The sequence below is a fragment of the Ooceraea biroi genome, chromosome 10 (genome assembly GCF_003672135.1).
Source record: "Ooceraea biroi isolate clonal line C1 chromosome 10, Obir_v5.4, whole genome shotgun sequence".
Lineage (NCBI taxonomy): Eukaryota > Metazoa > Arthropoda > Insecta > Hymenoptera > Formicidae > Ooceraea > Ooceraea biroi.
In genome coordinates, this window is record NC_039515.1 from 12311114 (window position 1) to 12334716 (window position 23603).

Sequence of the window (23603 nt, forward strand, 5' to 3'; positions counted from 1 at the left end):
GATCGATTAACGAATACGTTCGAAGCAAACACAATTTGACAACGGATGCTTATCGACATAAGACGAAACATTGTCCAGAGCAGAATAAAGTTCGATTAATTTAGTATACGACGATTCTACCTTCTTGTTTACCTTCCAAGAGTCTGCAGCTCAGTATAAAATTTCAAAGGTCTATATCTCGTTTGCGTCGCTTGCGGAGAACCCAAGAATTACACGCAAAATACGCAACAAATTTTGTTACGCAAACTTTATATATATATATATATATATATATATCAAATTTGTAATACAACTTGGAAAGGAACTTGTAAGCTTTCTGAAATGCAAGTGCGTTATTCATAGCGAGATTTCAATGCTTGGATACCAGTTTTCTTTCGACAGCAGGACAAGCAAAACCGCGCTGAATCCGGCTGAAAGAAGGAGACAGTGGGCGAGTGAAGAAGAAAGGAGGAGGAAGATGAACGGGGTTGTGCAGGGGGTTAAGCGCTGAAGGGATACAAGGAGGAAAGTGTAATCCCAAACGATCAGCGTGCGGCAGATTCGGCCTTAATGAGCTCCCGCAATGATAAATGATACCGTGGGCCGCGCCTCTCTCTTACCGCGTTTATCCACCAGTCGGAATAGGGTGTATCCTTGTACGGGGTACAGGTCGGCGTACACGGTTCCACTGCGCCTGTACCAACGTACGACGGCATCCATCCTACCAGCGAGGAGCCCTGATCTCTCGTTCTCGTTCCTCCGCGCCGCGTGAAGCCTTCATCTCCGCCTACGATTCCTCAAACTCAGCCTCGGGATTGACCACTGCGGAGGAATTCAAAATGGCAACCTCAGACTCGGTCAGAGCTCTCCCGTGCGAGTGACAACTATTTATCTCAGGCTCCTGGACGTTTCAATTGAAACGTCCTCGGGCAATGAGATTCTATACTGAATCGCATGCAAATGAGTGTTGTATTCGTCAAGAAAACATGCTTTTCGCGTAACATTCTGGGATCGTACTATTTTATGATGATACCAATATATTGTTGACTTAAATAATTATATTTATTTGTTATAAATAAATTGAGATTTTCATGAAAATTATTATATTATATATAATTGTCTTTATAATATTATATGCTATATATAATAATACTTTTTATACATATATATAAATAAATAATTTTGTGTACATGTGTGTTATATTATAGTTGTATTATTTCCAAACAAACTCTTTAATAAATTAGTTTGATTTTTAATAATTACAAGAATTTTTTGAATACATTGTCGAGGTAAATTATATAAAATAATAAAATTTCAATAAAGAGAAATAAAGAGAACATTTGTTTAGGTTGATACCATTATGCTTACGTTGGCCTTGTCATTCTTTGAACGCTATTCATCATGTAGGATTCATCCTTTTCCCGAAGGTCGAAGCGCTTGTAACTATTAATAGTCCACTTCCAAACTGACGACGAGTTATCCATTTTCGAGACATTTCAATTTTCAGGCGGCCCTTTGGACAGTTAGAAGATAAAGATAGAGATCGATTGCCCACTGTTTTCAAATCATGTATCATGAAGAGTTTCTGAAAAGAACAAAATTCACCAAATTCTTTACTGATCTTGTGTAAATGGCTCACGGGATATTATAATAACGATGAAATATAAATGTGATAAAGTAATTCTTTTTACTTTACTCGAGCTTTTTATAAAATGTATTAAAAAGAACGAATTATTTATATCGAGTTGTCTACATTATGTTACATTAAAACTTTAATATGTTATTTTGAGTGTTATACTAATGCTCTTCTTCTTTTAAAGACAACATTCTGGAGGATCAACTTGGCACAGCTGCCGTCGATGACTAGCTGACAGGTGATCTCGTCTCGGTGAAAGAAGTTGATTGCCTCATTACAGCAACTAACTATAAGCAGATATTATCCCACAATTTCGCTCTTTTCTTTTACTACTCCGCAATAATTATATACAAGCAGTAAAGTAAGTGAGTTGTCACGCATATATAAGAGTGGAACGCTTGTCGAGGACTGAAATCACCTTATCGAGTAAAAAGAGTTTTGCATTTAATGAGCATTTATATTTCCTCGCAATTCGTGCACACGAGCTTATTATGTGGCGTTACGTATCTTCCATATCTCATTTTTATTATTACTATGCTATTGCACTTTCGAAATAAAATATACTTGGTGAATCTGTTGTCATTGCTGACATTGCGCCTAATCTGAAAACAAAAAAATATAAGACGTCGTTAGAATTGTTTTGCCAGAATTGCTTCTTAAGCTATATTTACGACTCCGAAGATCCGTTGTTTGGCTAAAAATTAATATATCGAGAAATGCAGACATCGAGAAGCGAACATATCGATACTCGAGTCATAACGATGATCTGCTAGTGCTTGCCACTGACGCAGTGGAAAAGGCGAACGCAATTTCCGACGCATCCCCCGAGTGCAAGAACGTACAAAGAGCGAGGAATCTTTTCGTTCCTGTGAATGCCGTGCATTAATCAAGCACCGCGGGCGCCTGACGTCTTAATCTGCTTAATCCTCGGTGGCCTACGCAACATCCTGCACGCCCACGATTCTATGTACGTACTAAACGCCAAGTACATCCACGACGCAGTCTTTGTCAGGACTTAAGATTCTTGTCGTGAGATCGGCTGTAATAACGCACACGGTAACGGTACCTCACGCGGGTCGGTACAAAGTTGCATGGCGGATGAATAATTGGCACGATATCGATATTCACGTGGAATGGAGAACGGCCGGACACGCTCGCGCGAGAGGACTATTCATTGCTTGAACGAGAGAAACAGTTATCCTGCGCAGATTCCTGAAATGATTAAAAATATACGTGCGAACGTGCTTTCTTAATTTCGCGGTAACGAGCTCGATTGTCGTAGTCAGACGAGAGATTAATGAATACGAAATATAAATAAATTTTGATTGGATATTATGCGGTAACATTTGTAAGCGTACGCGAAGGAATCAGTGTACAAAATGCTGTTCACAAACAGTCGTTTACGAAGTGGACGAGTATATCCCGATTAATGAATGTCTGCCTCGCGAGCACATTTGTAACGTATTAATGAGCAAAGATTTAAATCCTTAATTAAAGGATCCTTTAGGAGAATTGTCGCCGTAATGGAGATAATTCAATGATCGGACAAGCCAAAAAAGACGAAGCGCGAGAAACAGGGCCTAATCTTATACGACCAACATCGTTTCGTGGGTGTCATGCTTTCTCTTCGAAGCTGCTTGACTGCAAGAGGTGATTGGTTCTTGCAGGGCTCCTCCCAGAAGCTATTAGGAGCCGAAACGGAGAAACAGCATTAATTTTAAAACCAATCCTAAAGAAGAAATCGGGCATTGCCCGCCATTCGTGCGAGTCCACGATGAGGAGAAAATCTTCCGAAAAAAGTCGTCTTAATTGCTTGTTCGTTTTATCTCTTGCTCTTGAGAAACAAGCGATTCACTTCAATTAAAAAATTGGATCATGTCTAAGTTTTTAAATCAGACTGCTTTGAGATCATTTGGTCGCGTATTGAATGGAAAACATTTTTCGTGAGACTGGAAGAAACCTTCGCGAAACAAGCAGTCCTTCAGCTATTGTCGAATATGAAAATGACATAGCGTCTAGCTGATCGTAAAGATGTTCCATCGATTTCTGTTAGCACCCACGCACTTAACTGGTTACTTTAATAACTGATAAGGTCGATTATATAAGATATCCAAGAAGCAGCGGAGAAAATCGATGATGGAGGAAAAGGAAGCGTATAGTCGAGTACAAGAGAGATGAGGAGGGATAAGGAACAGAGACGTGGAATAAGAAGAGAGTAAGGTTTAGGTAGCTACTCTCGGGTTGAAACGGAGGGAGCCGCCTTGTGTTTGTGCTCTCGCCGGGGAGCACAAAGAGAAATGGCGAGGTATTTATCAGTGCTCACCCCCTCTATACCCTTTTGTCCCCTTTTCCATCGGTTCTCCGTTTCTCTCTACCGATCTTGCCGTCCTCGTCCGTCTCTCCTACTATTACCTTGCCTCCATTCTACATCCAAATCCATTCGCCCGGCTGCCAAACCCCTCTTTCCTCTCTTCCGTAAGCTCTCTGATGCCCTTTCGCGCACCACATATATGAGTACTCCATCTTCTCCTACAGAGGACTTTGACAGCTGTCTAATTCACGTTTCGCATACGGTTACTTGGATACATGAATTTTCTCATGTTTTTTTTTTATGGCTGAGTATCACGGATTTCGGCGCGCCATGCATGAGAAGGGTTATAAACCTGTTTTTAAAACAAAAACTTTTGAACAGGTTCTTCCTATATCCGAACGCTAAGCGTGAGACGTAACTGTCTCAAATATTGCAGAGGATTGACGAATTTATGTTTCAAACAGCTATTTTAATTTATACTATTTGTCTCCTCTATTTGTTGGACGAAATCTAAAATATAATAATTTATTTGTATTAACATTTTACATTTCGTATCACCCGATATTGTATTAACTTTTGCTACAGAACTACAGAATTAGTAAAAAGATATATTTTACATAAGATGAAACTTCGTGATCAATTGATGTCATCAGTGAACAAAAGCTTGGTGACCGATAAAAGTGGCCATAGGTCAGCGTCAGTTACAACTTCACCTTTCTTACTAGAAGAAATGTTTCAGCAGCAGACATTTTCATGTGAGTGTAAATACAGTTACCAAAAATCCATGAGACTCAAAGTAGCATCCAATCAAAAGAAAGCGAATAATATACTGTAAAATCTATATTTGCTCTGTAAGAAATATAATAGAATCATTCTCATATATTTATTCCTTGACTAAAATATATAATAGAATGCGTTCTATTACTCGACATCGATGACTTTTCTTCGTCACGAACTACAAGCAAGAGATGGAACAAAGGGGAGCGAGAAAATCGGTATTTTTAAAACCCCTTTTTTAAAGGGCGATTCGCTAAATCGACTTTACCGTTCTACCGTAATTTCTTATCCCTCCTGCATTGAAAGCTCCTAGCTTTCTTATGGTGTGCTCGCCGTCCTACTTCGAAACTCTCTTCTCGACCCCTCGTTCGACCCCAGTCGAGGGGTCTTATCGGTTTCGATTATTGTTTGTTATCAGGATTTAAACGTTTATGGTTTCTCGGGCTTTGTTGCAGATATGCCGGAATAAATTGCGAGCCATTGAGCTTCAGAGGGCACGAGTCATTGTTCGTTCGCCACAACTATACTGCAAGTATTCAATGGTACGTTGTTATAGAATGCCTATTTCACACAATACCTGCATGCAAAAGCCATACTCAAAAATGAAATTCTTTAATTTGTGAAGATAATTTATGTCGCGTGTCGTGCAACGAACAGGAATATCGGGTGATACGAAATAATCGTAGCAAACATAATGTACCGCACGATCAGTCTTGTGGTCGCAAAATCCAAATAGAGTCGCAAAAATTGTCTGCTTACACGATGCTTATTTGCAGCAACATTAGCGGGTGCATACGCGAGTCAAAACATTATGCAAAGTTTTTTGAAAGAGGTGGGGAAGACTAATAATCTCGAAATAATGTAAACATAATAAATGGCTGGGCATTAGCGAAGCGCTCGGCAGCCGACTCATATTTTTGGTGGCGCTGGGTTTGACGTAACATTACTCCAAAGTGCGTTACATATTACTACCATATATATGTATTTGTATTTTCGCGCGCATAGGCTACGCAATGTATTCCTCGGCGAGTCGCACCAGCATAGTATATTATTCCACCGTTTTCATCAACCGTTTTCTTGGCACCCATTAACGAATGTCTTCTAATCAGAAATTGTGGGAAATAAATGTTCCCGAGATATAAATAACGCTCACAAATTATTAACATTATATGAGAATCAATAATTTACGAAAGTATATAAAAGTATTGTGTGCAGCATAAAAACTACTCACTATTCTCTATTAATTTAATGGCATAAAATTACTTTTTGCCAAGTATATTCTTCTTTTCACAATGCAGGTTCATGCGATGCATCCGTCACATACGGTTACCTTTAAAATTTACCTAATTGTCTATAATTAATGCACATGTAATCAGTTAATAATTATATGCTCTTAACGAATTATACAAGCAGGAAATTATTTCTAGGTACGCGGGTAATTATGCCAGGAATTTCTACGCCTTAATTGATTCGCGGAACTACTAGGAGCACTCGGGGTTTATATACCATATCGCGGAATCAAGCATTAAAAATTATTGCTTGCATTGATTACTTCCGGGTTATTACAAAACACAGATTTTTCTCGCCGTGGCGAGATTACGATCTTTTTATTTCACGGCCAAACATAAAAGAAAAAAGACGTACGATGCAAGAAAACTCATTTCTAAAATTTCATTATTTTTTCTTTGTATAATCAGTTTTTTATGCACAAAACAATAATTGTACCAAAACTAATCGATTATTCATTATTTATGGGTTATAGTAAACAAAAATTTCATTATCGTCACTCCACGTTTTGAAACATAACGACACTATTGAATCTATCGTTATGTGAACATTTCCAATAGAGTTGCTCATATTTTAGTGATTAGTCCTGTAGCGATCAATCCTGGCAATAATCTCGATGTGTGAGATGTTATAAAACTTTCTAACCGAAGCAACTGTGCGCCAACGGGATTTGTTGGACTTTAAAACACAGCTATTATTCTAATTAGAATCAATATGAATCAATATGAATCAATATGAATTACGTTCGCAGCGAATGTAATTTATTCATATTGATTCATTGATACTAATCACTAAAATATGAGCAATTTTAATGATTCTACTGGTGAACTAATAATTTTTATAGTAATTTCCAATAGAGATTTTTCACTACTGTCAGTAATTGGGAAACGCATCATACATAAAAATAATATGTACTGGACATTTGACAAAATAATAGAGGGAAATATAAGAAAAAGGATAAGGCTATCTCCTAAAGTCGCGTTCGCATTACGCACGCGACTTCTTCGGCACGGTTGGAACAGAGGCCAGCCCCAAAGGAAAATAAGGACGAAGACAGAGGTAGAAGAGGAAGGGAAAGCAACGGGGCACGCAGTCAACGACTACAGAGACTATCCGAGGTGCTGGTTGACAGCAACAAATGCCTCGGTGCAGGCAAGACGGGGAGCTCGCGCCCGGGATGCCGGTTGCAGGACCGGCTTGAGATATTACCAGGCAGATGCGGTCGCGCGCTGATCAAAGAAACGCTCCTCACTGAGAGAGATTAAATGGATACTGGTGCGCGCCGGCAACCACCACACTGTGGCTACAAATAATAAGTCGAGAAGAAGAAGAAGAAGAAGAAGAAGAAGAAGAGAAGACTGCACACTGCTCGCGCGCGCGCGCTCGCGTTCGCTCGCTCGCTCGCGCGGCTCGGCCGGACCCTAACTCGGACTTGATGCATTCCCATCTTGTGAAGCGTTGCTCCTGGTGCTGGCCCCGGCTTCGTAACTCTCACCCACGTCACGTCATAACATCATTACGGTCGCGATTGGTCATGAATGAATGATTCCTGCGTTATTTCTGCGTCGCGCGACATGTTATGAGACAGGCCAATGTATCTCGACGAGATGTCGGATTCAAAGGCACATGTAAGTTGCAAGTTTTGCCTATTCCCGCAATACTTCATGCTCGAGCCTAAGGTTATCACGGTGCACGAAGTAGACGTTTGTTTGTAGCCGTGGGATGTGTAGCCATTTCTCACGTTGAGGATTTTGATTTGGGGTCTTATCGAGCTCATATTAATGCTTCTTATGTTCTCGGAATATCCTACGGTTCCTGAAACGGCCTTTGACCAGTTTGATCAATGAAGAAATGCAAGAACGCTGCGTTGCCGATCGAATCGGAACGCGCGCAGATACGGCCAGGGAAATAAGTCTTCGGAATGCCTGTGTAGCTAAAACGATATTCTCCTGCTTAAAATTCAATTAATTTGGCGGCGATGATTATCTGGTAGAATAATGAGAATGCGTCTCAACAAGTGTTATCACCGTCGGATCTCCCTGACATCCCCCTTATTTGGGAGATAACGACGGCTGTTCGCTACAGTCACTCTCCTTGAATGGTGTTGTCATTCGTCGCTTACTCCCTACTGTCTGGGCTTCTAGAGGGTCTCTAGATACCAAGTAAACTAGCCAATGAGAGGTCCTCGTGCTTCTTGTTCTCTTCGTTCTACACCGTTATTTCTCCCCTACGCTTATACCTCTTTCTTTTTCTTTCTTTACATTGGGTTTCTCACCGGTGAAATATGACTGTCACATTATCACCTGATTATGTTATCACTTTGCATCGCACGTTCTTTTACCACATAGACTGAAGCCCATCACAGCCATGAGACTCCGCTTTTGTTGATTAATGTAGATTGAAACATAGTTTTCAATATTTGAGCGGAATAATAATTATTTATATTGCAATCATTATTATCCTAAAACAATTAATTCTAAGGATAATGAAAATGTAGTAATCAACACTTACTGGATAAAACAATAAAACGTAATCATCGGATTAAATCATCATGACCGTTTCTCCAGTAAATTTCTCACTATAGTGACATTACTTGGTCGATCTTTCCCGTTTTATTCGCCGTTGTTAATTCGGGAAATTTAACGCTTGGACCGCGGATATTCCGGAGGTTACACGGAATAAGCACAGGCGGCAGTAACTGGATCCGGTATAGACGCAGTCGAGCAGACAGTTCAGGCGGGCATGGTACCGCTGCGGGACCATCAGGTCGCCCACAGCTCATCGCCGAGCGATCACATCTCATCGCCTCGCACCATCGCGGGCTATTACAAACAGAGCTCCCTTTGCACCTCTCGCTCTCTCTCTCTTCGTCCTGCCTGATCCGTGCCCTCTTTCTCCGTCGCGCTCTGACTTGTTCAGGTCCGTGTTTCAACCCCATCGCGATTCCACCTCCGGCCCGACGTATCACTGGCGCTCTATCAACATATCCGACCGCTTAGCACCTACTTCCCAGGAGTGCGATACCGCTCGTAACTCATTTGAATTACACATTTCCCTCAGTCCTGCGAAATAATACGTACGAGGATCCGCGTCAGCCGCGGGAATGCAAATGGCATCAGCCCGCGTGGTTGAACGAGCGCTCTCTCATCCCACTTGTAATCACCGATCGTGAATCCGCACAATTTTAACTGGGCCCCAGCGAGCACGATACTCGACACTTGGATCTGATCGGACCTGAGAAATAGCACGACGTATATGACAATCCGTGATTAAACTGTAAGTGAATTATACATTTCGCAGCGTTTGAAGTGTTAGGAGTTATAACATGTTTTATATTTACACTTTCACATTCGACTTTTGTTGACACATCTAAGAAGGATTTAAAAATAAGTAGATAAATGAGATATAAGAATGAGTGCCCAATTATTTGCAATTATAACAGATATGTCTAATGAAGAGTAATGTGCAACAATTTGTCACGAAAGCTACATTCGACAACTATGTTCCACAAAATGGAAAGAATATTGTTCATTAAACATGTAGTAACTAGAAATTGGCACATTAGAGATTCTACGAGTCCACGGAGAAACTTCGTTCTCCCAAGAGTATCGGTAACGTCGCTCGATCAAGAAACAGAACTGCGAAGGATATGTAAAAAGTGGTTTCTCGAGATTCTGCTGTCTACGGCTCCCTGGCGCCTCACTTTGCTAATCGCGGCCCATTAAAACGCCCTTCTTCCGCTCCCGAACCGTGAGTTTACCGTGCACCGCTTCCCCGCAAATTTTCTCGCCTTAATCTTGGCTGTAATGTCCTAACTTTCTAAACCTCAAAGACCAAGCGAACTTTCCCGGTGCGCAATAATGGGAGAATCGGACAAGCGGCGCTCTCATTTCTCGCAACAGTTCAGCTATTGGATCCCCAATGTATATCTAATCGTTCACTAATCATCTTCCTCTACTTTAATCGTCAAACTCAAAGAAATACGTACTGGCCATGCAGATGCGTGACAAAAATGAGATTATCTTGCTTCGATGTAGTGTAATACTGTTATGATTGACATCATGGTTTTTCATTTAATAAATCTTGATCATACAGTCGGTGACGTGGCAAATTTAATAACGTTCTATGGGAATTGTCATTAAGCATCGTAATTAGATCTGAATCTTCCTGATAATATCTGGAAGCTTCGATACTGATCTCATTATGACAAATATTATACCTGTACGTAAAACTATCGGCGCAAGTTCTTCCTTAATTTTGAAGTTTCACATCTTCTCTGAGACTTTCGGCTATCATCGAGCGGCGTTAAGCCATATAATTCGATGAAATAAAGGGAGATCAGCAATGAGAGAAGCTCGCTTGCAACGAGGACCAATTTCCGACGGCACAAGAATTTCCCTAATTATTATTGACCATTAAGACGATGGGCGTTATTATTTTAACGTCCGTGTCTGCCAACCGGCCCCGGCTAATTTGCCTCCGTGAAATCGATTGTGCCGCGTGCGTTTGCACGTTCATAAATAATCAGAGCGTGCTTATGGAATGAAAGATCATGCAGCCACGCTAGCGTCGGATATTGTAATGAATTGTTTCGGTTCCCTAACGAAAAGTAATTGATGCTGATTACATCGATTACACTGAACTAGATTCGGATGTTCTCGCAAACGGTGGGACAATGAGATTCCTAGTATCTAATTTCGCGCGATCTGCTGCAGAGCATCTTCTTCAATACGCATTCGGGTTTCATTTGCATTTCTTCTTGGCGATAACAGCGATGTTATATATAACGTAATTTGCTGGAGCGTGTACTTCGTGACTGAAAGTGAGTAATGATCGCTCTTAAATGTACGGTCAATCTAATATCTCGAGTTATTAACGAACAATCCGATAAATACCGCGTGCAAAACGTTCGCACGGCGTCATATATCGATCGTTATCAAGCATCTCGCGTGTAATCCTACAGCTCTCATTAACCACCCACCGATACACAATTCGTGACAGCGTTTTACCAGCTACGGGACACGCTCGAAACGTCGAAAGTCGCTTCACGCTTTGTCCGACAGATGGCCATCGATTTAGGCCACATCGTTTTCAACCCCCAAAGCCACATCCATGAGCGGTCTGTCCTCCTCTGGTCTATCTTGCGGTTCTCGTTGCTTGTGCGCCGGATGAATTACCGACGTGTCGTAGAGATTGGGGGTTGGGGGGATAAACTTTATGGCCTCTCATCTAAATAAATATGTACCACATTACGCACCCTCATGACTGTCAGAGAGTACTTTTTCCGATTCAACTTGATCTTACATCTTTTCGCATGCATGTTCCATAATTGATCACTTTACTATTACATACTTTGCCTGAATGTTGGCGCATATCTCTTGAATAATTATAACAAATATACTTAACACAGCTACAACGCTCCAAGTTCCAAGAAAACAGCATTTTACTGAATACATCGTTTACGACAAGATCAAATCAAATTTTTTTTCCAGAGTAATTTATAGCTTTGTATTATCTGTAAATTTGTATTTGTATAATTGTAGTATATATCTTTTGTTATTATAGTTCTTTTGCGAGGAATATTTTGTTTAATTAATGCTATTTTAGTATTAATACTTTTGATACGATGTGGGAATATTTTCTCATACATTAAGATAGTTCAGATAGTCGATCTAGAATTAGCGGAAGAATATGACGGTGAATTTCTTTGAAGATCCATCGAAAGCCGAAGACTTTAACTCCTATCCAAGGCGCTAGACCGCATGATTGCCGTAATTTTGACTCATTATAATTACGCTAATGCCCAGCTATCAATTAGCGGAGGGCTAAAGAGGCTCGCATTAAATATAATAGATAATATCGTCGTCGTTGCGAATCGTTCATTCGTTTGTTATGCCTGGGGTCAGCGCGGGAATAAACGATGATAGGAACGATGATGACTGCTATGAATTAAATTTCCACGGTAAATCTTAATAACTAAATTATACAAGCGGGACCGGGCGTTTTACTTTAAAAGCTATTGTTCTATTCGAATGTCCGGATTATTAGTTTGTAAAAATGTATAAATATATCCATGTCTATTAGAGTTGTGTTAATTACGTGAAAACATTTTGTGGATTAACTAATTTAAGAAGAATAATAAAGATTTTGTATATGTTTAGAATTACCTAAATTGTGTTATTGTATAACAAGTAGAGTTTAGTTAAAATTAATATTTAGCTATTATACGAAAAAATTATGTTAATTTTTAAGTACGTTAATAAGATTGCAAGAAAATGCTTTTTATTCGTAAACTAATCAAATTGATATTCAATGTTGGAACGTAAATAATGGAATTCTAGGCTGCGCAAGCCATTAATTTTCAGTACGTATGAATGACGGGCGAGTATCAGAAGATGTTCTTTTTACCACAGTTGGAAGATAAACGGAGAGAGGGTTCAACGTTTCAAAGCACGTGCTATAATTCCATTCGCGCGAAGATCTCGCCGAGTAGCGGCATGCGCGGGGATGAACTTGATTTTCCTTGGCCGCATCTTTTTGCCCCGTCGCATCTGCGATCGTGCATTCTTAAATTTAATCTTCCAGCATTCGTATGAGCTTCGGCACTCGTTGCACGTTATTCCCGTGCATCATAAATACGTAAAACAATAGATATGTTTTTCGAAGCTCGAGAGTTGCATTCGGCATTGTTATAATATTGATGAAGTCATCGTCGTTTTTGACGCCGTATTCAATCATCTATTCGCATAAATGCCTTAGATGACGTTAATTCAGGTACTAAACGTTATTCCTTTGCGTTCTATCATCGACTCATATTTTGATGATTTATTGCCTCACGTATGTGACGCAATACCCTCTCTTGAACCCATAAGTGCACGTTTAAACGATAAATCTTGGCAGTCAGCTTAGAAAGCTCTTTTCAGATCTTCAGGTACGGTGCAGATTCGTGTCACTTGCTTATCGATACTTTCTCAAATATCGATTTTGCGCGTGTTGCGCGTTATTAAATTTATAAGATACACAGAATTTACAATTAAGTGTACTTTTAAAATCAAGAGAATTTTTCAAATCTTGTGAGTCTGCGAGAGAAGAAATCAAATAAATATCAAAAACGATAAAGTTTCTTTGAGAGAAATAAGATTTGACGTACATATATGCAATTACTCCAATATTATATTTGAAAAAAAAATATTACATATATTATACAAATATTATACATAATACGTTAACTGATATTGATGTATCTGATACACATACGTATCAAGATGTACTTTCCATTTGGCGTTTCTGTTCGACGCAATGCTGCGATTTGACTTCAAACATCCTGTGTAGGTAGGTATAGATTTTGCCGGCCAAGATTTCCAGTCAGCTCGAAGTCAGGATTGACGCCAGTCGGAGCGATTTATCAGAATAATGCACACGCCATTACCCACGTGTCCCCACCTCAGCCGAGATCTTGATTTCGCGCAAAGTCCCATGTAAGGCTCCAAGTTTCCTTTACTCACTCCCTCGTAACTTTCAATCTACGAGTTACAAAATTATCGCGGATTGTTTTTTCGTGTGTCAGAATGTAAAAAGCGCGTCTAGAAATTCAACTGAAAATATTGGACACTTTGCTGTAAGCGTTTTAATTAATCATCAAAACCGCCGTTTATTTGAGCCGTAAACAGCCAAGCAATTTTATATCTTAATTATTATATACGAAAGCAAAAAGAGTTCCTCTGATCAGCGATTATCCTATGCACGCGTGTTGAAACCTCAGCACCTCGAAACGGTCAAACGAATGGGGATGTGTTCTGGACACGGCTACCGTGTATTTGTTCGGTCGTTCCGTCGACCGGATCATATTAATCTACTGCTAATGAACAGCCCTGATCAACCGTGGAGAAACGCACGAGTTTTATCTCCGAGATATAGAGGATGCCCTCATTACTGACCAAGTCGGATGTGCTTCGCGGTCAGCTTAATATTTAACGCGTCTCGGATCGCTCCATCACCTTTGATATTTCCCCAACCTGAGAAGAGAGGATTAGATCGCGGTCATAAGGGTACTTCAAAGGTACTTCAAAAGTCACTGAAACATAGAATAATGAGTTGAAGGAGGCTTTTCCTTCACGACAAATATCTCGGGAAAAAATCATTCTTTATTATTCTATCATTATTCTATTTAATATAGTAATAAAAAGTTCAAGTAAATTTATTTTTATCGTATCCTGCGAATATTTATTATTTGCCACCATTTTAGATGGTCACAAAAAAAAATAAAAAAATGTTTACTTCAAACTCGCAGAGCATTTTGCATTCAAGCTTGTGCTTCAAATTCATGATCCTGATATCCATTTCGCGATAAAATATGTATTGGACGTCTTATGCAGCTGCATAGTGCTTGTATTCTGTAAAAAGAACAACGCATTTTATGACCGAACGAGTTGCGGTTATAGTGGTTGATTCCTCATCGGGCTATGGGTAATTAGTTAATCGTTCTGCGCTAAGTTGTTTTATTCAAATGCACGAGAGAACGACGTGCAGGACCAACGTCTAACAAGCGGTTTCATGGCCGATCTGAACTGGCTGACTCTTACCCCCTGTCCCCTTACCCCATCCCATCCCCTTTCGCGCGCTTCTTCGTCTCTCTGTGGGACTTTTACACGTACCGTACCATTAATCGTTCGATTAAGTCGCCTGATAACTCCCTCTCGAGCTCAAATCTTGTTCGCGTACCACCAGCCGGCGCCATAACTCCCTAGTTGTAAGCCGCGTTATACGGCTTTAGAGAGGAATCATATAAAGGACCCTGTTGTCGGCAGAACTACGACCGCCTACCTGGAACATCACGGTCGCTTTTTCAGCCGCGATTCTGCGGTTTTCTTTTTCCCTGCAACGCACGCGTCGCGAAATTATTCTCGAGGGTGAAACATAGGGACATTCAGATAACACGAGAGTACACTCTTATAGGATTCAGCAGGGAAAGGCGGTCATTACTTCGGATGCAAATCTCATTAAGCCTCCGTAAATGGGCGTTTTTCGGTAGCTGATACCATTCGTGTCGTTCTATGAATAATAATGCTTCTTATGGGCGGCACACTCGCGTTTCCGATAACTCCATTTAACACACAACGGATGCAAGTGCGATGCGCGAATGTCGCCGGTTAAAAATAGTCTTTTGAAACGGAAGCAACAAATAAAATCGGTCGAGGTGTGGATGTAAACTGCGCGCGACGTGCTCGTCATACAGGAGAAAGAAGGAAATAGCAGGAGGAAGAGGACGAGAATGGATGCAAGTGGAGATCAGAGAGGACATAGAAAGAGACGGAAATATCCTGGGGAGCGCGCTTAGAAGAGTGTGTACGTGGACGCGCCCCATATAATCCCGACGATGTCTCTCTAGTCTTCTCTCCGCCTTGGAGATCATCCTTGATCCGCGTCGAGAAGTCATTTTCGTATAACTACGAATACTTGTCATGGTATTCGTAGCAGGCGCACGTGATTTTCATCAACGTCGGACAGGTTTCAGCATTAAATTGCGAATATGCATGTATATAAATATATATAAATGTCACAAACAGTTCAAACTTTTAACGTATGACGTATGACAATTTTCCTAAACTATTCTGCGTAAGAAAATATAATTTTTTTCATTATCTGTAAAGCTTTTTTAATAAACTGTATAAAGCACAATGAAAATAATAATAAATAATAAAATAAAGTTCTATACAAGATGTAGTTTTCCATTACTGTATTATTAGCAACGATCGGAAAGAGCACAAAAAGGAAAGTCTAACAATCGAGGGTTGAGTAATGGATTATATTCCTTCCCGATCGGAGGTATTAAAAAATGGTAAATGCTCTTAATGACGACATTAATAATTGTATTCACCAAACCGTCAGTATTGAACCTGAAGACACCCATACGTGGCACGCCCGCAGAATACCCTTGTAACGATCTGGTTCGCATTCATCTGGGCGGAGAGATCGTTTGTGAATGAGCGAACATTCAATGGCCACACTTTTGATCTCGGCATTATTAATTATCCGCAAGTAGCTGCGAACGTTTGAGTCTCTCTTCTCCTGCCCCTCTGAATTTCGTAAATCATCTAAGCCGCGGCTTGACGGGTTCATCGGCATCAACCGATCGTGTGATTTAACGCCTAATGCCCGTGGAGCGATCGATACGTGTATTTTATCCATTTACTCTGAACACTCTGAACTACTGGTAGCGTGATACATAAATGAGAGTTTTTCTCTGAGAGCTTTCGATTATTAAAATAATTTGTACGCAACGCGTGTATCAGATCGGCGGATGGAGGCGTCCCGCAGATTCCAGTTTGTTCCCTGATCGTTGACTTGAGCTAGATAACCGACTCGAGATCGCTCAAGGCGGTCAGAAATCGTTCGGTAGGTGACCCTTATCGCCTTATTAGAGGATGTGCTCCCTGTACTTTATACTTTACAATGGCTTTACTCTCCGTATATGCGCGCCCTTATCTCGATTCGGTATCGATACACACGGCTCCTTCCATGCCCTTCGGACCGGGCGTACTTAACACAGACCGTCATTACTTAACGGAGAGTAATAAAGTTGTATTACCAATTAGCCAGTCCTGTGTAAGCACGCGCATGAACGGCTCTCGCTGATAGTTGGTAGCTTATCGTAGCTGCGATCGTTGCGTTACCTCGTTCCGATCTCGCAAGACGGATAAAATCGGCGATCCGATAAGGGGTAATCATTGTTATCTCGCGAGGCGCAACGCTTGTTTCGACCCGCAACTGCGGACGGCCGTCACGTGAAGCGGCAGGTGAATGTAAATCGCGAACTTGGTCACCGTGAATATTAAATGAGAGTATTAAATTGGAATCGCGGCCAATTTCCTCGTTGTACAATGATGCGCAATAATTGTATGGCGTGCATCTCCGGCCGCGCAAAAATCCACTCATCACACCGCTCGATCGCCCGATCCGAAAAAAAGAATCCGGAAGTACGTGAGAGACACGAAGGAAAGGACCAGGGGGCTCGACTTGTAGTTTGCCGGAGCGATTTTTATTCACAACGGGTGGCGGTAACTGAGCGACCCACAAGCCGAGGGTGGCAAACAGGGAGAGGGGGGAGGGAGAGGGGGAGCGACGGAAAGACAAACAAATGGATAAGTGTGAGTGTGTCCAGGAACGTAATTAATGGGTAGTTTGGCGGTCGGCTGGACAGCTGTCCTCTTTTTTTCGCGGCGACGGACGGAATCGTACAGCGGCCGACGGAACGTCGCTGCAACCGAAAAGTGGAGAATGAGAAAGAGAAACGCGGAAACCTCCTCACGGTCCAACTTAGACACAGCTCCAGACATGGCGGAAGGAGCAAGATGGATTGCCTGACACTACCGGACAAGATCAATTGAATTTCTATTTGGACGTAACCGAACCCGCCTCTAGGTACCCCACCCCCGGCCCCTTCTCGACTCTAGGAGGCCCCCCCTCGCGCGAGCGTTAACATCTAATTCCTCTTCAGCCATCGTAAACCTCACGACTATCTTCCTGCGTGGTTTTTCTCTCACGACGAAGCGTAAACCGAATTTTGTGTATAAAGCTCACGTTTGAAATTGTTTCCTATAGGGACTTGTCCAGTGCGTATCACACTTGACAATTTAGCACTTCCTACATTTTCAGAGTTCTTGCTGGGAGTTTCCGTATAGTAAATGAGCTTGATAATTTTCGCGGTTCTTTCAATTTTTTACACATACGGGAGTCACGCATCCTTCTTTTGCTGTCTCTGATGGCCGAGTAATAATAAATGGCTTGGCAGTAGCCGTCTAATTACCTTCATGGACATCGCACAGATGCACGATGCGAGTACTGATAATTACGTAAACTTTTTTGCTTACCGGTTTTATTATGTCGGTTGAATGTAGCGTTCAGCTAATTAATAAAGTAAAAAAATTCTGTTCGTCTGAATCATGAACGATATCGGGAATATCTTACATGTCACAAACTTACAATTTTTATTCCTTTTAACAAACTCTTTTCCACTCTTGAGAATACTTTAAATCGCAATTAATTGCCTTGCCTAATCTTTACAAGCAAATTTCGTATTAAACGAAACAACATTATCAATTGAAACAGAAGCAGTTGTAAGTTAACACATGTAGATGTACGAATCAGACTATTCATGTGCCATTAACACAGTAACAGTACGACGATAACGCGTCATCTGAATTTGCAATCATGCCATTTTCTTCTGTATGCGTCACTCGTCTTAGCGAATGTCGTGTCATTGGCAGTACATCGCGCGATACAAGTGTAAGTATTTTTGCAGTCAATAACCGATTACCATTATCGCGTGCAATGCACGTACCGCCAGTACCGTCTATTGCCTTGTACAAAATTACTTTCCTCGACGATGCACGGACACTTACTACAATAATAACAAATAATCGCGCCGCGACGCCAAAGAACCACGACGAAGAAGCGTAATGATAAGGGACGAGCGACGAGTCTGATGCCAATCATCCCTTAATCCCGAGCGTAAACACGAGTGCATATCGACGCGTTGCATAACCGAATACGTGAATTGGGGTGTTAATGAGCCAGCTCGGTGATAATTCGCTAAATGCCGGCGCTGCACGCGTAGAGCCGCGACCGCTTATTTCTACCCCGAAGAACCCTCGCATCTGCATCTCGTACGAGTGCATTCGCGGCCTGGTATAGCAATGCCACGACTTCGTCCAACAAACCGGCAATGCATCGTTAGCCCGACTGGCTGGCAGATAAATGACGTGGTCGCCTCACATCTGACGTGAATGAAGCCACGATGGCTTACCCTCGTGTACCTATACGCGTATTTACCCCTGTGTGTGTGCGTGCCCAGCCGTCGATGTGCCAGCACAACCTACACCATTTCGCTCAACGATCGCAATAACTACCTGATGGTACATTGAACGCCATCGTCTAGCCATCGTGCATCGTGCGGCCGTCGACTTTCCGCGGCTCTCGTTCGGATCAATTAAACGTTTTGTCGATCCCATGCTGGATTTTCGCCCGGAGTGATTGTTCATGCGACTTGAGCAGCTCCCTCTCTCCCCTTTTACCAAGTGAGCTACATAATGATAATTGCAAGCATGATCATAAGCGAATTTAATGGAATATTTCGTCAACCTTGAAGCACCAAGCGAGATCGATCTAGATCTGCGTTGATTCCGCGAACACGCGGGATAAGATGATTCCATTTAACGCGGATAAATTTCAGAGAGGGGAAATATCGATCGGTGATCACTGTTATTCTTTAATGATCGCGTCCGGTCGTCAAAAAGATGATTTATGTAATGGTTTTCACAACGCGTTTATATCGCGGATGCCCTTAAGCGCTATTTCTGCAACCATTCATGCTGCAGCTTTTTCTTGCTGACACGTGGCTTCAAGCACGAAGCTTTAGACATCGTACGAATCAATGAAAGAATGCCTTGAAATATCGATAATATGAATAAAATTTTCACATACACGTAATAATAATCGTTGTATGTTACAAGATTCAGACATTAAAGTTGCATTCATATCATCATTTATCAAATATCAGTAAGTCATGTATTGGTGTGTCAAAAAATTAAGTGTTATAATTAGATTATTATCGGCATCTTAATCGTGTGAAATTATTTTTCGGCAGTCAGATGGCAGTTTCTTGAATGCATGAAGTATTTAATGTGCGTGCAAAATTTGGGAGTGGCCGTTACACACGTTACACAGCTTACAAGAGAGGGTGAAAGTTGTCTTCCCTAGCGGCAGAAGAGACCGCTGGTTTCCGGTACACGCAAAAGTCTCATTAACTTTTGCCACCCGATATACGTCCCCTTTTAAAATGGATCTACTGTTTTTCGTGCAAAAACGGTAAGGACGGTAATCGTAACCGGCCAAAGAAAGAAAACACATTCGCTCACGTAATGAAGATTAACATACGTGTAACAAGAGATTGATATAAATTGAATATTATTTCTATTTCACTTTTTAATTTCTATTTCACTATTTTAATTGATGCTATTTATTGATTTATGAATGAATGTCCGTTTGTCATAAATTTTCCATTAAAAACATGCCGATTAATATGCACATATCAGGTCATTAACTAAATAATTCGAGTCGCGTCTAGATGGTGATACAAATATTGTAACGATGTTTTGGAGAATATTGGATTTTATTTTTTAAAGATTACCTATCTTGCTATAAAATTAATATATGACAAGTTATGTTGTGCTCGTATAAGTATGCATTTAGTTTTATTCATCGCCCAGACACGACCCGAATTACTTAATTAGTTAATGAGCTAATAATTAAAACAAGGAAATGTCTCGTATTTAACAATGATCGGGCGCGTGTTGCTTTAATTTACAACGTTATGATGAAACATCCCACGCGCACGGAATGAGGAACGACGGTGCCACGGCGGATGAACAGCTAGCCAAGCATCGTGACGTCGGTGGACTATCATCGTATCAATGCGGCGGAGATTGACAGTCCTAGCCATGATAAATGATATTTCCAACGTTCTGCCCTCCCTCCGCGTTCCCGCTCTTTCCTTCCTCGTACCACTGCGGATCTATCCCTGCTGAGTTCGACTCGGCACCGAGGGTGCTCCGACCGAGTAGACCGAGCAGCAAGGAGGGAAGATATCCGCGGCGAGAGAAGTAAACACATTACGCAAACAAACGCTAGATCGATAATCTCTCTCTCCTCCTTCTGAAGTGCACTTTATCCGAGACGCAAGAATATTTTTTTATCGGATGATATCAATTCTTAACTAATCAGTTGAATGAAACATCTATTTCTCTGTGTCTGATTAAGTTTCGGTGAATGATCGTTGGAATGCATGCCAAGAGATACGTATGTCCCATTTACATGTATAAATGTGAAGTCACATGTAAAAAGAGAGTTAACAGAAAAATTTTTTAAAATCTGGCTAAGTCTAACTGCTTTCGTTTTTTTCTTGAATGAAAAATTGTTAAGAGAATGGTATATCTTGAGTAAAAGAAAGGAATTTTTCAAATTATGAAAATTTAGCTTGTTCTAGTTTTGTAGTTTTCGACCTTTTGTTAGCAGATTATATGTATAAAATAATATGCTCATACGTAATCCGCCGTGGCATGGTAATCTGCAAACGAAACATAAATCAATTGCACAATAATGGATGCTGCCTGACTCGATCCCGATATTCTCAATTTTCCCAATTGGCTGCAAATGGCGTTCTTGCAGCATCGAAAACTCTCCATTTCGATCGTTATTCACGCGACAGAGTATCGAATAGAGGGGCAAGCACATATGTCACCCTATGAGATTGTATGCCATTCCACACATTGCTGACCTAAAATGTGTTAACTATTCAGTTAAATAACAATTAATACACAACTGTTTTACAATTTAAAATATGTGATATAATTATTAGATTATGTTTAACACATGTTATGTGTAAAAGTCGAATTTAATAAACACTTTATACACATGTGGACGGCAGCGAAAACAAATGCGAAAGAATTTAAGGAAACTTTATTCTTCTCGAACTTTTTGATCTTCAACTTCAGTTTCTTAATAAAAAAACGTTACAAAAAAGTTATTGTTCAGAAAATATTGATCGGAAAAGGAACTCGATTTTCTTTACCAAAATTCAAATGCAAAGTTTTATATTAATTCTTAAAGTTTTGCGTTTGAATTTTACTGGAAAAATCGGCACGAATTATCCAATATATAAAAGTCTACTGTACATTGTGTCAATCTTCAAACTAACTTCTAAAACTAACAATCGATGAAGAAGTAAAGCAAACTACTTAAAACATATTTGTTTCTGTCATCTCGACATTTCGATAATTGTTTAAATCTATAAGTACACGTAAATCTTTTTGAGAGAATCTTTTTGTACCATACATAAACTAACAAAGACAGAGTCAGTAGCCAGTAAATAAACTAATATCGAATCCAGAACCCTCGTTTCTTCCCATCATCGCTCGTTGGTGGGAATAATTATTTATTACTGTCGTCTCAGTCGGCTAACATTGAATGCATTTCACATTCACAGGCACAAAGCATTCTTCTATTCTTCTAGTCAGTATTTGATTCGCTGCACGCCCAAACTTGACCGCGTATACGTACACGACGTATATGTATAACTAACTTACGTAAAAGTGTGCGCGTGTGCAGACGCGTGTCCATCCTCCGATCAGCCGTTTAGAATCCCCGTAGGTTTAGTCACTACTTCGAACACATCATTAATCACTTTTTTCGGCCGCACTTTACTATTTATAGTTTGTCCGCAAGGCCGTCTATTATCTTCCGTAAAGAACAGTGGAGGAATGGGGAGGGATAATTATTTTCAAACCGCTCTTCTAACCCTAGCCTCATCGTTGACGCCTTGTCCATCTTGTTTAATCGATACATCTCACTAAAGCGTCTTAATTTGTCTTTTATTATTATCTTATTTTAGCTATTCTTTTTATATAATAAGGAAAGTAAAAAATAGAAGAAGAATGGATAAAAATACAGAAAACGATGGAAATAAAAAATATATTAAATATATACAAAAAGACATTTGGAGACGCGGGTCAGAGAGCACAAAGCGGACATCAAAAAGCATGAGAATAGTCTGTCGGTTGTCAGTAAGCACAGACTAGATTGTAATCATGAATTTGATTGGTGCAATACAAAAATTTTGCATCATGAGCCTCACCGGCGGAAGAGAGAAATTGCAGAAATGTACTTTATCAAAGCAAATAATGACACCAACCTATAGAAAGACACAGAAGACCTTCCAGCTATTTACGATTTCATTTTCCAGAGCTCAGATTTTTTTTCAGAAGCTGGTGACTCAATCAGTTGAGTGCCGTCTTATGATTGTGTTCGCTCTGACATCTCCAGCCAGTGAGTTCGGGTTCGTCGTTTCGTCGTTAGTTTATATAGATTTATTGGTGATATTATTGTTTAAGTTATAGGTTTTGACTGAATTCTTTCACTTGAAGAGGACCTGAAATCCACAGGTCGAAACGTTGTGTATTTACTAGCAATAAAATAGCCAGTTCGGTCGGATCTACTTGACTTCTTTGAAAAAATATATTGTACATATTATGCACTTTAATATACTTGTGTCTATGTTGGTGTGTGTATTTATTCTCTTTTCCCTTCTTTCTCTCTTTTCTTCTTGCTTCCTCTTGCTTCTTCTCTTTCTATCTTTTCTTTTCCTTTATTCATAATAAAACAAATATTCATTACTTCTATAAATTGATGTAATAAAAGTCATTAATATTTTTATCAAGACATCATTCTTTACAGAGAAATTTGTCTCATAGAGCAACAAACCGGTTTCAAATTGATGCGAACCAGAACAACGGATCTGTAGCAAAGATGTCCCATACGTGCACATGGCAATACGTATTGTGCGAGGTCGGGTTGGAAGGGGAACCAGCGTGGGTTTTGTGTCAATAGCATTAATAGTGGGAGGGGACTTCGGCACGAACGGATCAAAAATCGAACGTATGTTGGGGGTGGCTTTAGCAGTGTACCAAGAGACGACTGACAGAGGCAAAGCCCCCCTGCGATACTTCGGGTTCGACTTATATCGAGGGTATAACGTATGCTCCCCCTACCTCCGAAACA

The 23603-nt window shown here is 40.5% G+C and overlaps 1 long non-coding RNA gene across 1 annotated transcript; it reads right to left on the reverse strand.

Annotated features, from left to right (window-relative positions):
* Positions 1 to 409: 409 nt before the first annotated feature.
* LOC105282167 lies at positions 410 to 22444 on the reverse strand. The gene is made up of 3 exons (XR_002193500.2): positions 22133 to 22444; positions 1348 to 1564; positions 410 to 801 (listed from the first exon to the last, which is right to left on the reverse strand). It is a non-coding gene; the product is annotated as an uncharacterized LOC105282167 (long non-coding RNA).
* Between the last annotated feature and the right edge of the window lie 1159 nt (positions 22445 to 23603).